We start from the raw sequence: 16,517 nt of genomic DNA on the forward strand, positions 1-16,517 counted from the left end.
TATATATATACTGTATTTATATATTACACCTGGGTGCATTCAATATAGAGAATGCACCCAGGCCGAACCTACGCGCTAGGTCCGAGCCAACCGTCCCACTCAGGACGTCTTCGTCGCCCCCGCACGCTCTCGACAGAACCTTTTTACTTTCCCGCCCACGCCCCTCTTTCTCCACGAACGGCTCAACCTCTTCACATAAGTTGCAATCATACCAGACCAGCAGTTGCAATCACACCAGACCAGCAGTTGCAATTACACCAGACCAGCAGTTGCAATCATTGTTTTATTTAACAGATTTTTGGACATAGTTATATAGAAGTTGCAATCACACCAGACCAGCAGTTGTAATTACACCAGAAAGCAGTTGCAATCACACCAGACAGCAGTTGCAATCATTATTTGTTTAACAGTTTTTTGGACATAGTTATATAGAAGTTGCAATCACACCAGACCAGCAGTTGCAATTACACCAGACAGCAGTTGCAATCATTGTTTGTTTAACAGATTTTTGGACATAGTTATAAATAAGTTGCAATCACACGAGACCAGCAGTTGCAATTACACCAGACAGCAGTTGCAATCATTGTTTGTTTAACAGATTTTTGGACATAGTTATATAGAAGTTGCAATCACACCAGACCAACAGTTGCAATTACGCCAGACCAGCAGTTGCAATCATATTTTTTTAACAAAATTTCCCAGAGTTATTCAGTACTTGCAATCACATCAGAGCAACTCAGCAGTTGCATCCACACCACACCAGCAGTTGCAATTACAACACACCAGCAGTTGCAAATCATTTTGTTTACATTTTTTAACAGATATTTGGGTAGAATTATACAGCAGTTGCAATCACACCTAATGCGGGGGACATGGAGGCGCACTGATAGAGAGGCGCGCGGCGGCGCGGGGACAGGGAGGCACGCGGTGGCGCGGGGACAAGAAGACGCTCGGCGGCGGTGGGGGAGAGGATGGCGCGGGGACAGGGAGGCGCGCGGCGGCGGGGGGCACGAAGGCGCGCATACAGGAGGGCCGAGGCGTGCTCGGGGGTGTTATTGCAGGTGGGTGCATTCAATATAGAGAACGCACTCAGGTGCATTTTAGTGCCGCCGTGTATATATATATATATATATATATATATATATATATATATATATATATATATATATATATATATATATATATATATATATATATATATATATATATATATATATATATATATATATATATATATATATATATATATATATATATATATATATATATTACTACCAAATTTAGATCTTACAGGGGCGCGGCTCGCTGTTGGGCCTATTAGGCCAAATGGCCGGTTAGGGTTTTCGTTTTTTCCTTTTATTTTCTAATTTAAAATATAAATAATATATTTTTAAATAATTCAAAAATCATAATAATTATACCAAAATTATTTATAACTAAAATATTTATTTTTGGACCTGAGAGCACCTAGAGGGGGGGTGAATAGGTGATCCTGTAAAAGCTTAAACTTATAGCCACAAAACTTTGATTAAGCGTTAGCACAGTTTATGCCAAGTGGCTAGAGAGGAGTCAAAAACACAATAACCACAAGAATTCAATCACAGAGATGACACGGTGGTTATCCCGTGGTTCGGCCAAGTACAAAACTTGCCTACTCCACGTTGTGGCGTCCCAACGGACGAGAGTTGCACTCAACTCCTCTCAAGTGATCCAATGATCAACTTGAATACCACGGTGTTCTTGCTTTTCTTTTCTCAATCCCGTTTGCGAGGAATCTCCACAGCTTGGAGCCTCTCGCCCTTACAAAAGATGTTCACAGAGAATCACGGAGCAAGGGAGGGAATGAGCAACGCACACAAGATTTCAAAAGATCAGAGCAACACGCACACAAGCAGCAATAAGAGCTCGCAACACAACTCAAAGAGTACACAACTCCACAAGAGCTCTATATGCTATCACAATGAATCGAATGCGCTAGATCAATGTCTTGGTGCTTAGAAAGGTTGTAGGAATGCTTGGTGTCCTCCTCCATGCGCCTAGGGGTCCCTTTTATAGCCCCAAGGCAGCTAGGAGCCGTTGAGAACAAATCTAGAAGGCCATCCTTGCCTTCTGTCGTCGGGCGCACCGGACAGTCCGGTGCACACCGGACACTGTCCGGTGCCCGATTTCTTTCCTTAACAGGCGCAGCCGACCGTTGCAGATCTGGCGCACCGGACAGTCCGGTGCACACCGGACAGTCCGGTGCCTCCTTCCGACCGTTGGCCAGACCACGTGTCGCGCGCAGATTCCGCGGCCGACCGTTGGCTCTGCCGACCGTTGGCTCTGCCGACCGTTGGCTCTGCCGACCGTTGGCTCACCGGACAGTCCGGTGCACACCAGACAGTCCGGTGAATTTTAGCCGTACGCCGTCAGCAAATTCCCGAGAGCGGCCTCTTCGGCCGAGGCAGCCTGGCGCACCGGACACTGTCCGGTGCACCACCGGACACTGTCCGGTGCACCACCGGACAGTCCGGTGCCCCAGACCGAAACAGCCTCTTGGCTGTACACAACCAAGTCTTCTCTTCTCTTCTTCTTTCTGTTTCTAACACTTAGACAAATATATTAGTACACAAAACCAATGTACTAAGGTTTAGAAACATACCTTTGCTCTAGATTTGCACTTTGTTCATCCATGGGTATTGATTCACATTTAAGCACTTGTGTTTGCACTTAATCACCAAAATACTTAGAAATGGCCCAAGGGCACATTTCCCTTTCAATCTCCCCCTTTTTGGTGATTTATGCCAACACAACATAAAGCAACTAGAACAAGTGCAAAATCACTTCAAATAGAACTCAAATCTATTTTGATTCATTTTTGGCATATATGGATCATCCTTTGCCACCACTTGGTTTGTTTTTGCAAATCAAACTCAAATCTCTATCTCTAAGCCAAACACACATGTTGAAGCATAAAGAGAGTCATTCCAAAAGAGATTGATCAAAGATTTCAAAAACTCCCCCTATTTCCCATAGTCAAAACTTCTCCCCACAAGAAGCCAACTTTTGACGAAAGAGACAATGCAAGAGTTTTGAATAAACCAAGAGCTCTATTCTACTATTTTCAAAATCTCTCAAGTGGTAGCTGATCCATTTTTTGCTTTGGCCTTTATTTTCTCCCCCTTTGGCATCAAGCACCAAAACGGGATCAATCTTGGCCCTTTAACCCCATTGCCTCACCAAAATCTTCAATGAAGAGCAAATGGCAATAAGAGTTCATGAGATGAACTTGGAATTAGTTACCCTCTCATCGGAGTGCAGTGGAAGTCTTTCATGGTCCAAGTCCACCTTTTCCCTTTCAATTTTCCTTCGAGACTAAATCAAGCAACTCAAGCATATGGTTAGTCTCAAAGGGTCAAGTTGTAACACATCTCCCCCTAAACATGTGCATCACTTTGCAACGGACTTGTGAGGTCCAGGGAGTATTTGTACAACTTGAGCACCACAATAAGCAACAAAATGCAGAATGAACATGATCAAAGGCATATACACATGTATGCTACAATTCAATCCAAGTTCCGCGAATCTAAGACATTTAGCTCACTACGCAGCCTGCAAAAGGTCTTCTCATCTAGAGGCTTGGTAAAGATATCGGCTAGCTGGTTCTCGGTGCTAACATGAAACACTTCGATATCTCCCTTTTGTTGGTGGTCTCTCAAAAAGTGATGCTGGATGTCTATGTGCTTTGTGCGGCTGTGCTCAACAGGATTCTCCGCCATGCGGATAGCACTCTCATTATCACATAGGAGTGGGACTTTGCTCAGATTGTAGCCAAAGTCCCTGAGGGTTTGCCTCATCCAAAGTAGTTGCGCGCAACACTGTCCTGCGGCAACATACTCGGCCTCAGCGGTGGATAGAGCAACGGAGGTTTGTTTCTTAGAATGCCATGACACCAGGGACCTTCCTAAGAATTGGCACGTCCCTGATGTACTCTTCCTATCGACCTTACATCCAGCATAATCGGAGTCTGAATATCCAATCAAGTCAAAGGTAGACCCCTTTGGATACCAGAGCCCGAAGCAAGGCGTAGCAACTAAATATCTAAGAATTCGCTTCACCGCCACTAAGTGACACTCCTTAGGATCGGATTGAAATCTAGCACACATGCATACGCTAAGCATAATATCCGGTCTACTAGCACATAAATAAAGCAAAGACCCTATCATGGACCGGTATGCTTTTTGATCAACGGACTTACCTCCTTTGTTGAGGTCAGTGTGTCCGTCGGTTCCCATCGGAGTCTTTGCGGGCTTGGCGTCCTTCATCCCAAACCGCTTCAGCAGATCTTGCGTGTACTTCGTTTGAGAGATAAAGGTGCCGTCCTTGAGTTGCTTCACTTGGAACCCAAGGAAGTAGTTCAACTCGCCCATCATTGACATCTCGAATTTCTGCGTCATCACCCTGCTAAACTCTTCACAAGACTTTTTATTAGTAGAACCAAATATTATGTCATCGACATAAATTTGGCACACAAACAAATCACCATCACATGTCTTAGTGAAAAGAGTTGGATCGGCTTTCCCAACCTTGAAAGCATTAGCAATCAAGAAATCTCTAAGGCATTCATACCATGCTCTTGGGGCTTGCTTAAGTCCATAGAGCGCCTTAGAGAGCTTACACACGTGGTCGGGGTACCGTTCATCCTCGAAGCCAGGGGGTTGCTCCACGTACACCTCCTCCTTTATTGGCCCGTTGAGGAAAGCGCTCTTCACATCCATTTGGAACAACCTGAAAGAATGGTGAGCGGCATATGCTAGCAAGATACGAATTGATTCTAGCCTAGCCACAGGAGCAAAAGTCTCCTCAAAGTCCAAACCTGCGACTTGGGCATAACCTTTTGCCACAAGTCGAGCCTTGTTTCTCGTCACCACCCCGTGCTCGTCCTGTTTGTTGCGGAACACCCACTTGGTTCCCACAACATTTTGCTTCGGACGAGGCACCAGTGTCCAAACTTCATTTCTCTTGAAGTTGTTGAGCTCCTCCTGCATGGCCAACACCCAGTCCGGATCTAGCAAGGCCTCCTCTACCCTGAAGGGCTCAATAGAAGAGACAAAGGAGTAATGCTCACAAAAATTAACTAATCGAGAACGAGTAGTTACTCCCTTGCTAATGTCACCCAGAATTTGGTCGACGGGATGATCCCTTTGAATCATCGCTCGAACTTGGGTTGGAGGTGCAGGTTGTGCATCTTCCTCCATCACATGATCATCTTGTGCTCCCCCTTGATCACACGCCTCCTGTTGATGAACCTGTTCATCATCTTGAGTTGGGGGTGGCACCATAGTTGAGGAAGAAGGTTGATCTCGTTTATCTTGTTCCTGTGGCCGCACTTCTCCAATCGCCATGGTTCGTATAGCGGCCGTCGGAACATCTTCTTCATCTACATCATCACAATCAACAACTTGCTCTCTTGGAGAGCCATTAGTCTCATCAAATACAACGTCGCTAGAGACTTCAACCAAACCCGATGATTTGTTGAAGACTCTATACGCCTTTGTATTTGAGTCATAACCTAACAAAAACCCTTCTACAGCTTTGGGAGCAAACTTAGAATTTCTACCCTTCTTCACTAGAATGTAGCACTTGCTCCCAAATACACGAAAGTACGATACATTGGGTTTGTTACCGGTTAGAAGCTCATATGACGTCTTCTTGAGGAGGCGATGAAGGTAGACCCTGTTGATGGCGTGGCAAGCCGTGTTCACGGCTTCCGTCCAAAAGCACTCGGGGGTCTTGAACTCTCCTAGCATCGTCCTCGCCATATCGATGAGTGTCCTGTTCTTCCTCTCTACCACACCATTTTGCTGTGGTGTGTAGGGAGCGGAGAACTCATGCTTGATCCCTTCTTCTTCAAGGAATTCCTCCACTTGAAGATTCTTGAACTCGGACCCGTTGTCGCTCCTTATCTTCTTCACTTTGAGCTCAAACTCATTTTGAGCTCTCCTGAGGAAGCGCTTGAGGGTCCCTTGGGTTTCAGACTTATCCTGCAAAAAGAACACCCAAGTGAAGCGGGAAAAGTCATCAACAATAACCAGACCATACTTACTTCCTCCTATGCTCAGATAGGCGACGGGTCCGAAGAGATCCATATGCAACAGCTCCAGAGGTCTTGAAGTGGTCATCACATTCTTGCTGTGATGCGCTCCTCCCACCTGTTTACCTGCTTGACAAGCTGCACAAGGTCTATCTTTTTCGAATTACACGTTAGTCAAACCTATCACGTGTTCTCCCTTTAGAAGCTTGTGAAGGTTCTTCATCCCCACATGTGCTAAGCGGCGATGCCACAGCCAGCCCATGCTAGTCTTAGCTATTAAGCATGCATCTAGACCAGCCTCTTCTTTTGCAAAATCAACTAAATAAAGTTTGCCGTCTAATACACCCTTAAAAGCTAGTGAACCATCACTTCTTCTAAAGACAGACACATCTACATTTGTAAATAGACAGTTATACCCCATGTTGCATAATTGACTAACTGATAGCAAATTGTATCCCAAAGACTCTACTAAAAACACATTAGAAATTGAGTGCTCATTAGAAATTGCAATTTTACCTAACCCTTTTACCTTGCCTTGATTCCCATCACCGAATATAATTGAATCTTGGGAATCCTTATTCTTGACGTAGGAGGTGAACATCTTCTTCTCCCCTGTCATATGGTTTGTGCATCCGCTATCAATAATCCAGCTTGAACCCCCGGATGCATAAACCTGCAAGGCAAATTTAGGCTTGGGACTTAGGTACCCAACTCTTGTTGGGTCCTACAAGGTTAGTGCAAATATCCTTAGGGACCCAAATGCAAGTTTTGTCTCCCTTGCATTTTGCCCCTAACTTCCTAGCAACAATTTTCTTATCCTTTCTACAAATGGCAAAAGAAGCATTTAAAGCACAATAAATTGTAGAAGGTTCATTTACTACTTTCCTAGGAGCATTATGAACTACATTTCTCCTAGGCATTTGATGTATATTTTTCCTAGGCATATTTCTATTATGCACATAAGAAGAACTAGAAGCAACCATGACATGAGCATCAAAATCATCATAAGCATTATAACCCCTATAAGCACTTCTAGTTTGTCTTCTATCATGATACAAAAAAGCATGGTTCTTTTTAGTGCTGCTAGCCATAGGAGCCTTCCCTTTCTCCTTGGCGGAGATAGGAGCCTTATGGCTTGTCAAGTTCTTGACTTCTCTCTTGAAGCCAAGCCCATCCTTAATTGAGGGGTGTCTACCAACCGTGTAGGCATCCCTAGCAAATTTTAGTTTATCAAAATTACTCTTGCTAGTCTTAAGTTGAGCATTAAGACTAGCTAATTCATCATTCAATTTTGAAATAGAAACTAAGTGTTCGCTACAAGCATTAATATCAATATCCTTACACCTAGTGCAAATTTCAACATATTCAACACAAGAGTTGGATTTATTTGCTTCTACTAGTTTAGCATTTAAATCATCGTTTATGCTCTTTAAGTTAGAAATAGAATCATGGCATGTTGACACTTCACAAGCAAGCATTTCATTCCTCTTAATTTCTAATGCAAGGGATTTTTGAGCCTCTACAAACTTATCATGTTCTTCATACAACAAATCCTCTTGCTTTTCTAAAAGTATATTCTTTTCATTCAAGGCATCAATTAATTCATTAATTTTGTCTATCTTAGATCTATCTAAGCCCTTGAACAAACATGAATAATCTACTTCATCCTCATCACTAGATTCGTCCTCACTTGAAGAAGCATAGGTAGAGTTGCGAGTACATACCTTCTTTTCCCTTGCCATAAGGCATGTGTGACGCTCGTTGGGGAAGAGGGTTGATTTGTTGAAGGCAGTGGCGGCGAGTCCTTCATTGTCGGAGTCGGAAGAGGAGCAATCCGAGTCCCACTCCTTGCCTAGATGCGCCTCGCCCTTTGCCTTCTTGTAATGCTTCTTCTTTTCCCTCTTGTTTCCCTTTTCCTGGTCACTATCATTATCGGGGCAGTTAGCGATAAAATGACCAATCTTACCGCACTTGAAGCATGAGCGCTTCCCCTTCGTCTTGGTCTTGCTTGGCTGCCCCTTGTGACCCTTTAGCACCGTCTTGAAACGTTTTATGATGAGAGTCATCTCTTCATCATTAAGTCCGACCGCCTCAATTTGTGCCACCTTGCTAGGTAGCACCTCCTTGCTTCTTGTTGCTTTGAGAGCAAAAGGTTGTGGTTCGTTGATCGGTCCATTCAAGGCGTCGTCCACGTACCTTGCCTCCTTGATCATCATTCGCCCGCTGACGAATTTTCCTAAGACTTCTTCGGGCGACATTTTGGTGTACCTGGGATTCTCACGAATATTATTCACCAAATGAGGATCAAGAACGGTAAAGGACCTTAGCATTAGTCGGACGACATCGTGGTCCGTCCATCGCGTGCTTCCGTAGCTCCTTATTTTGTTGATAAGGGTCTTGAGCCGGTTGTATGTTTGAGTTGGCTCATCGCCCCTTATCATCGCGAACCGTCCAAGCTCGCCCTCCACCAACTCCATTTTGGTGAGCAAGGTAGCGTCATTTCCCTCATGAGAGATCTTGAGGGTATCCCAGATTTGCTTGGCGTTATCCAAGCCACTCACTTTGTTATATTCATCCCTGCACAATGAAGCTAGAAGAACAGTAGTAGCTTGTGCATTCTTATGGATTTGCTCATTAATGAATATAGGACTATCCGAACTATTAAAGTGCATTCCACTATCTACAATCTCCCATATACTAGGATGGAGAGAGAATAGGTGACTACGCATTTTGTGGCTCCAAAATCCGTAGTCCTCCCCGTCAAAGTGTGGGGGCTTGCCGAGTGGAATGGAAAGCAAATGTGAGTTTGAACTTTGCGGAATACGAGAGTAGTCAAAGGAAAAGTTAGAATTAACCGGTTTCCTTTGCTCGTAGTCGTTGTGGTCGTCGTCCTTTTGGGAAGAAGAGGATTCGTCGCTGTCGTAGTAGACGATCTCCTTGATGCGCCTTGTCTTCTTCTTCTTCCCATCTTTACGTCTGTGGCCCGAGCCAGAGTCGTTGGATTTGTCATCTTTTGGCTCGTTGACGAAGGACTCCTTTTCCTTGTCGTTGATCACGATTCCCTTCCCCTTAGGATCCATCTCTTCGGGCGGTTAGTCCCTTTCTTGGAGAGAACGGCTCCGATACCAATTGAGAGCACCTAGAGGGGGGGGGTGAATAGGTGATCCTGTAAAAGCTTAAACTTATAGCCACAAAACTTTGATTAAGCGTTAGCACAGTTTATGCCAAGTGGCTAGAGAGGAGTCAAAAACACAATAACCACAAGAATTCAATCACAGAGATGACACGGTGGTTATCCCGTGGTTCGGCCAAGTACAAAACTTGCCTACTCCACGTTGTGGCGTCCCAACGGACGAGAGTTGCACTCAACTCCTCTCAAGTGATCCAATGATCAACTTGAATACCATGGTGTTCTTGCTTTTCTTTTCTCAATCCCGTTTGCGAGGAATCTCCACAGCTTGGAGCCTCTCGCCCTTACAAAAGATGTTCACAGAGAATCACGGAGCAAGGGAGGGAATGAGCAACGCACACAAGATTTCAAAAGATCAGAGCAACACGCACACAAGCAGCAATAAGAGCTTGCAACACAACTCAAAGAGTACACAACTCCACAAGAGCTCTATATGCTATCACAATGAATCGAATGCGCTAGATCAATGTCTTGGTGCTTAGAAAGGTTGTAGGAATGCTTGGTGTCCTCCTCCATACGCCTAGGGGTCCCTTTTATAGCCCCAAGGCAGCTAGGAGCCGTTGAGAACAAATCTAGAAGGCCATCCTTGCCTTCTGTCGTCGGGCGCACCGGACAGTCTGGTGCACACCGGACACGGTCCGGTGCCCGATTTCTTTCCTTAACAGGCGCAACCGACCGTTGCCGACCGTTGCAGATCTGGCGCACCGGACAGTCCGGTGCACACCGGACAGTCCGGTGCCTCCTTCCGACCGTTGGCCAGACCACGTGTCGCGCGCAGATTCCGCGGCCGACCGTTGGCTCTGCCGACCGTTGGCTCACCGGACAGTCCGGTGCACACCGGACAGTCCGGTGAATTTTAGCCGTACGCCGTCAGCAAATTCCCGAGAGCGGCCTCTTCGGCCGAGGCAGCCTGGCGCACCGGACACTGTTCGGTGCACCACCGGACAGTCCGGTGCCCCAGACCGAAACAGCCTCTTGGCTGTACACAACCAAGTCTTCTCTTCTCTTCTTCTTTCTGTTTCTAACACTTAGACAAATATATTAGTACACAAAACCAATGTACTAAGGTTTAGAAACATACCTTTGCTCTAGATTTGCACTTTGTTCATCCATGGGTATTGATTCACATTTAAGCACTTGTGTTTGCACTTAATCACCAAAATACTTAGAAATGGCTCAAGGGCACATTTCCCTTTCAGGACCAATATTTCTATATTAAATAATTGGATTTTCGATGTGAAAGAAATTCTACTAAACATCCAAAAATCAAATATAAGCAAACAAAATTACTATAAATGCAAATAAAAATCAAACACTTGGAAGAAAAATTCATTACCATTTTTACCATTAATAATCTAAATGCATTATTTTTAGTTGATGGTTATGGTAGTGTTACAACCTACCCCTTAAAAGAATATCGTCCTCGAGATTAAGGAACTTTTGAGAATAACGGGGGGAATTCTGCTCCGAGTTCATCTTCTCTTTCCCAAGTGGCCTCATCTTCTGAATGATGATTCCACTGAACTTTACATATGTTGATAACTTTACTCCGTGTAATTCTGTGAGGTGTTTCCAAAATTTTGATATGGTACTCCGAATAAGTCAAATCCTCCTTAACATTGAGTTCTTCCATAGGTAATGGTTCTTTAGGTACTCTTAAGCATTTCTTAAGTTGTGACACATGAAATACGTCATGCACATCCGACAAACTATCGCGTAGCTCTAACTGGTACGCTACTTCACCTTTTCTTTCCAAAATCTTGAACGGCCCAATGTAGCGAGGAGATAGTTTACCCTTAACCTTAAATCTTTTCATGCCTCTCATCGGTGAAACTTTAAGGTATACTAAGTATCCTACTTCAAATATTGACTCTCTTCTTCTATTGTCAGCATAGCTTTTCTGTCTCGATTGTGCATTTTTCAAATTCTCTCTGATAATCTGTACTTGCTTTTCCGCTTCTTGGAGAATTTCTGGACCAAATACTTGACTTTCTCTGGTCTAATTCCAATAAAGCGGTGTTCTACACTTTCGTGCATAAAGTGCTTCAAATGGTGCCATTTTTAGACTTGCCTGGTACCAATTGTTGTACGAGATTTCTGCATAAGGCAAACTTTTATCCCAGCTTCTACCATGCTTTAGAGCGCAAGCTCTTAGCATATCTTCCAACCCTTGGTTTGTTCTTTCAGTTTGCCTATCTGTTTGCAGATGATAAGTTGAACTGAAGTTTAGCTTGGTATCCATGGACTCATGTAGTCTTTTCCAAAAGCGCGAGGTAAATTGGGTTCGTCGATCCGATATGATCTTCTTTGGTACTCCATGCAGACAAACAATTCTTGACTTGTATAACTCTACTAACTGGGCTCCTCAGTAAGTTGTCTTCATAGGTATAAAGTGTGCCACTTTAGTCAACCTGTCCACTATAACCCATATTGAATCTTAGCCATCCCAAGTACGGGGTAGTCCAACTATGAAATCCATACTGATTTCTTCCCATTTCCATTATGGTACCTTGAGAGGTTGTAGCAATCCTTTTGGTCTTTGATGTTTGGCTTTAACTCGTTGACACACGTCACATAGTGCAACATGAGTAGCCACATCTCTTTTCAAATTGTACCACCAATACTTTTCCTTTGGATCCTGGTACATCTTAGTACTTCCAGGGTGAATAAAATAAGCCGAATCATGGGCTTCTCTTAAAATAAGTTGGCGTAGGTGCTTGATTTCTGGTACACATATTCTCTTTTTAAACCATACTGTGCCTTGATCATCTTCTGTGAAATCTGGGGCTTTACCCAAACTAATTTGTGCCTTAATTTCCTTGATTTTCTCATCAGACTCTTGTCCCTTACGAATCTCTTCTTCCAAATTAGATTCAACTTCCATAACTGTTGCTTCCATATTATTGAGCATTCCAAGGTTGAGTTGTTCCATTTCTCAGCACAATTCCTGTGACATCAAATGAGTAGTGATGTTGTTCACTTGACTTTACGGCTCAAAGCATCTGCCACTACATTTGCTTTTCCTGGATGATATTGTGTTTCCGAATCATAGTCTTTGATTAACTCAAGCCATCTTCTCTGTCTTAGGTTGAGTTCTTTCTGCGTGAAGATGTATTTCAAGTTTTTGTGATCCGTAAAGATTTTACACTTGTTTCCAATCATGTAGTGCCTCCAAATCTTCAAAGAGTGCACTACGATGGCTAATTCCAGATCATGCGTAGGATAATTATTTTCATGTTTCCGTAACTGTCTTGAAGCATAGGCAATCACCTTTCCTTCTTGCATTAACATACATCCAAGTCCTAGATGTGATGCATCGCAATACACACCAAATCCTTTATGAATATCAGGCATAATTAACACTGGTGCAGTGGTTAGCCTTTCCTTTAATTCCTCAAAACATTTCTGACATGCTTCATCCCACTTAAATTCTTTACCTTTCTCCAATAGTGAAGTAAGGGGTTTCACTATTTTGCAGAAGCCTTCGATAAATCTTCTGTAGTATCCTGCTAATCCAAGAAAACTCCTGATCATGGACACATCTGTGGGTTGCTTCCAATTTAGTATTTCACTTATTTTACCGGGGTCTACTTTGATTCCTCCATTGGTGATAATATGATCTAGGAAAGCAACTTCCTTTAGCCAAAAATCACACTTCGAAAATTTCGCATACAACTGATTCTCGCGAAGTTTCTGTAGAACTAATCTCAGATGATCTTCATGTGCTTCTTCATTCTGAGAGTATACTAGTATGTCGTCGATGAATACCACCACAAACTGGTCAAGGTATTCCATGAATACTTTATTCATCAAGTTCATAAAGTAAGCCGGTGCATTGGTTAATCCAAATGACATGACTAAAAACTCATATAGTCCATATCTTGTAGTGAAGGTTATTTTAGGTATATCTTCGGTTCGAATCTTCAACTGATGATAGCCTGATCTTAGATCTATATTTGAGAATACTATAGCTCCTCTCATCTGATCAAACAGATCTTCAATCCAAGGAAACGGGTACTTATTCTTAATCGTTACTTCGTTCAAGCTTCTATAGTCCACACACATTCTTCTTGAACCATCTTTCTTGTTCACAAATAGAACTGGAGCTCCCCATGGTGATGAACTGGGGCGAATAAAAATTTTTTCTAGCAATTCTTCTATTTGTTTCTTTAGTTTGATTAAATCTTTGACATCCATTCGGTAAGCTCTTTTTGAAATTGGTGCGGTTCCGGGCAATAGTTCAATAGAAAACTATATATCATGATCAGGTGGCATACCTGGTAATTCTTCCGGAAATACGTCTGGGTATTCACTCACTATTCTGATGTGCTCCAAAGATTTCTCTTCCAACTGATTTACCATTGCCTCTGCTGTTGCTGGCATACTGACATTGACTTCAATTCTTTCTCCTTGCGGACTAGTTAATTGTCAAACCCGTTTCTGGAGGGCAGAGCTGGGTGCATCGCATATGTGTGCCAGGATCTATTTTCCACACATATGTTGACGTCACAAGTGTAATATATCAAAAGAACAATGCATAAAAGCGTAAATAACGATTTTATTAACATATTACACTTCGAACAGACATAATGTCTTAACCGTTATTCATCAAAGTACAACAAAACATGGACATCCATCCACAAGAAAATGACCGGGGGTATCACTAGACTAGCATCCATGGAGCCCAGCATCATAACTTCATCTGCAAACTTCTGATCAAAATTTAAGCAAGGGTGAGCTCACTTATGGTCGGGGCTCAGCAAGTGGGGGGGAATTAATGCAAGTTTAACAAGGTGAGGCCAAGGTTGAGCAGTAAGCATTTTAGTTGGTCAACATTTTATTAACAACACCTGTCTTACTAATAAGTGTGAATCCCAAGTACTCCCATTAAACATAGGTATAAGAGTATATCAAAAACACTTAAGTGAAACCACTTAAACAAACCATTGGCAGATCATCGGATCGATTTATTTCCATCTTCAAGTTCATTTATCATGTGAGGAGTCCAAGCTGCTCTTAACCGTGAGCACGACTGATATATCAGTTTTACACTCTGCAGACGTGGTGCATCTTTACCCATGAGTCACGATTCCTGTTGGGGACTTGATCTCAATTGCTACGAATTAAGAACAAGGAAACACAAAATGTTAAAGGTTAACGCCCTTCGTCCTTCGAAGCATTATCTCCCTTAGGGCATAATGATCTTCAGACGAAGGTCATGAAGGACATACCTTCAGCTTGACAAAAGGGAATCGTACAAGCGTATTGTACGAGCGAGTATAAGTCAGCGTGAACAGTACGGGGGTACTGTTCATCTATTTATAGGCATAGGGCGCAGCCTGTGTGGATTTACATTTGTGTCCTTTACAACCGGTTACAATCATAACACAAATTATCATGGGCCAATTGGTCTTTTCATCTTCAAGTCAGTGCCACCCTTCGTCTCAAGGCGTGTCGCTGTGCCGAAGCTCCCCGGACGATAGCTTCAGCTTTGCTTCTGTGTTGATCTTCCGAAGGTGTTTATTCGTACGGGACCTTCGGCGACGAAGCAGACCCCCAACAGTAGCCCATTCACGGTGCCAGATCGTTTTTCGTAACGAGCTCGACCCGTGAAAATTTCTCTTAGGCTTCGGAATGCCGAAGGTCCAAAAAACACCTTCCTTGAGCTCGTTGTCGAGAAACGATTTAAATATTCCGAGTGTAAGGTGGTCGCACCATACAACGGGTACGCGCAATCTGGTGATTCGCCTTCTCGCGCACTATGGTCCACCATTCAGTAGGTGCGGGCGACTGTTCAGCGGGTGCGAGTGGCTTGACGATTTACCTTCCCACCTGCAGCACTATATAAACAGACGGGTAGGTGTGAAGTTACCACAACATTTATTACTATTGCACTGTTGTGCTGCCAAAAAATTTGACCACAGCCGAAGCTTATTCATCGTATTCTCATTCAAAGCATCGTTTTGCTTTAGCTTCGTCATAAGAGGGAGCTTCGGCAAAGTTGCAAAAAGTCATCAACTTCGTCAAAACCGTGAGAAGTTCAGTATCAAATGGCCAGAGTGCATTCAACAGCTAGGGTTATGCGCGACGGAGAGGATGCCGAAGCTGCTGAGATTGCCCCAATCTCCGAAGTAATGAGGCAGTCGGGACTGGTTGTGACAGAGGGTGCCTCTGATGAAGGTGCACCTGCTGCCGAAGCTGAACAGGCTGATATTGAAGAGGGTGATGCTGGTGAAGAAGAGATAGATTATAACACCATTATGCCATCCAAACCCAGCCACTTGGACTTTGGGAAGTCAACTGTCTCCGAAGCTGATATGCCCATGATGATAAAGCTAGGCTACTTTGGGGAAGCCGAGAAGAAGATGATTCGTTTTGGCAGGGAAGAAACTATTTCGAAGCCAGAAAATAATGAGGTGGTAGTTTAAAGAAGTTTCTTGAAAGCAGGATTGAGGTTTCCTCTGCATGAAATGATTGGGGATGTTTTGAAAGATTTCGAAATTTATCTTCATCAGCAGACTCCTAACGCCATCGTTAGGCTAAGCGTCTTTATTTGGGCTCTTTGATGCCAAGGAGTGGAGCCGCTTGCCGAAGCCTTCTGCCGGGTGCACGAGCTTCACTATCAGACGAAGGCTAGGGAAGATGGGCTGCACGAGAATTTCGGCTGCTACAACTTTGCTTACCGCAAAGACATGAAGACTCCGGTGATCAGCTATCGCACCAAATGGCAAACCGGCTGGAAGAATGAGTGGTTTTATGTTAAGGTTGATGAGAAGAAGGAGAAGTTAGTTTAGAGCCCACTGGACCTAACCTTCGGATTAACTAGGCCCCTGTGTGACATGATGCAAGGGTCACCATGCCGGACAACTGTGGGTGAATTCCGAGTTGTGTCTGAGCATATTGGTACTAGAGATTTGGTGCAGGAATAGTTAGCCAATAGAGTATTTCCAACGTTAAAGGAATGGAATATGCCGAAGCTTAAAGAAGAAAAGAAAAAGAATGAACTTGTTCGACTGCCTTATCACCTCAAGTTCAAGAAACATTTCAAAGAGCCTTGCCAAGAATGGTTAGAGATGATTGAAGCTATGTGCAATGAAATTTTGGGCAATTATACTAAGAAAGAAGATCAATTGATGACCGCGGCCTTGGGTACCCCACCGAAATGAAGGCTGAACTGAGTGATGGATGCCCTGAAGTTTGAATACCCTGACTATGAACGGTTAAGCAAGGGTGCAGAAGGGCCAAAGCGAAAAA

Source organism: Zea mays, chromosome 1 (genome assembly GCF_902167145.1).
Source record: "Zea mays cultivar B73 chromosome 1, Zm-B73-REFERENCE-NAM-5.0, whole genome shotgun sequence".
NCBI classification, from domain to species: domain Eukaryota; kingdom Viridiplantae; phylum Streptophyta; class Magnoliopsida; order Poales; family Poaceae; genus Zea; species Zea mays.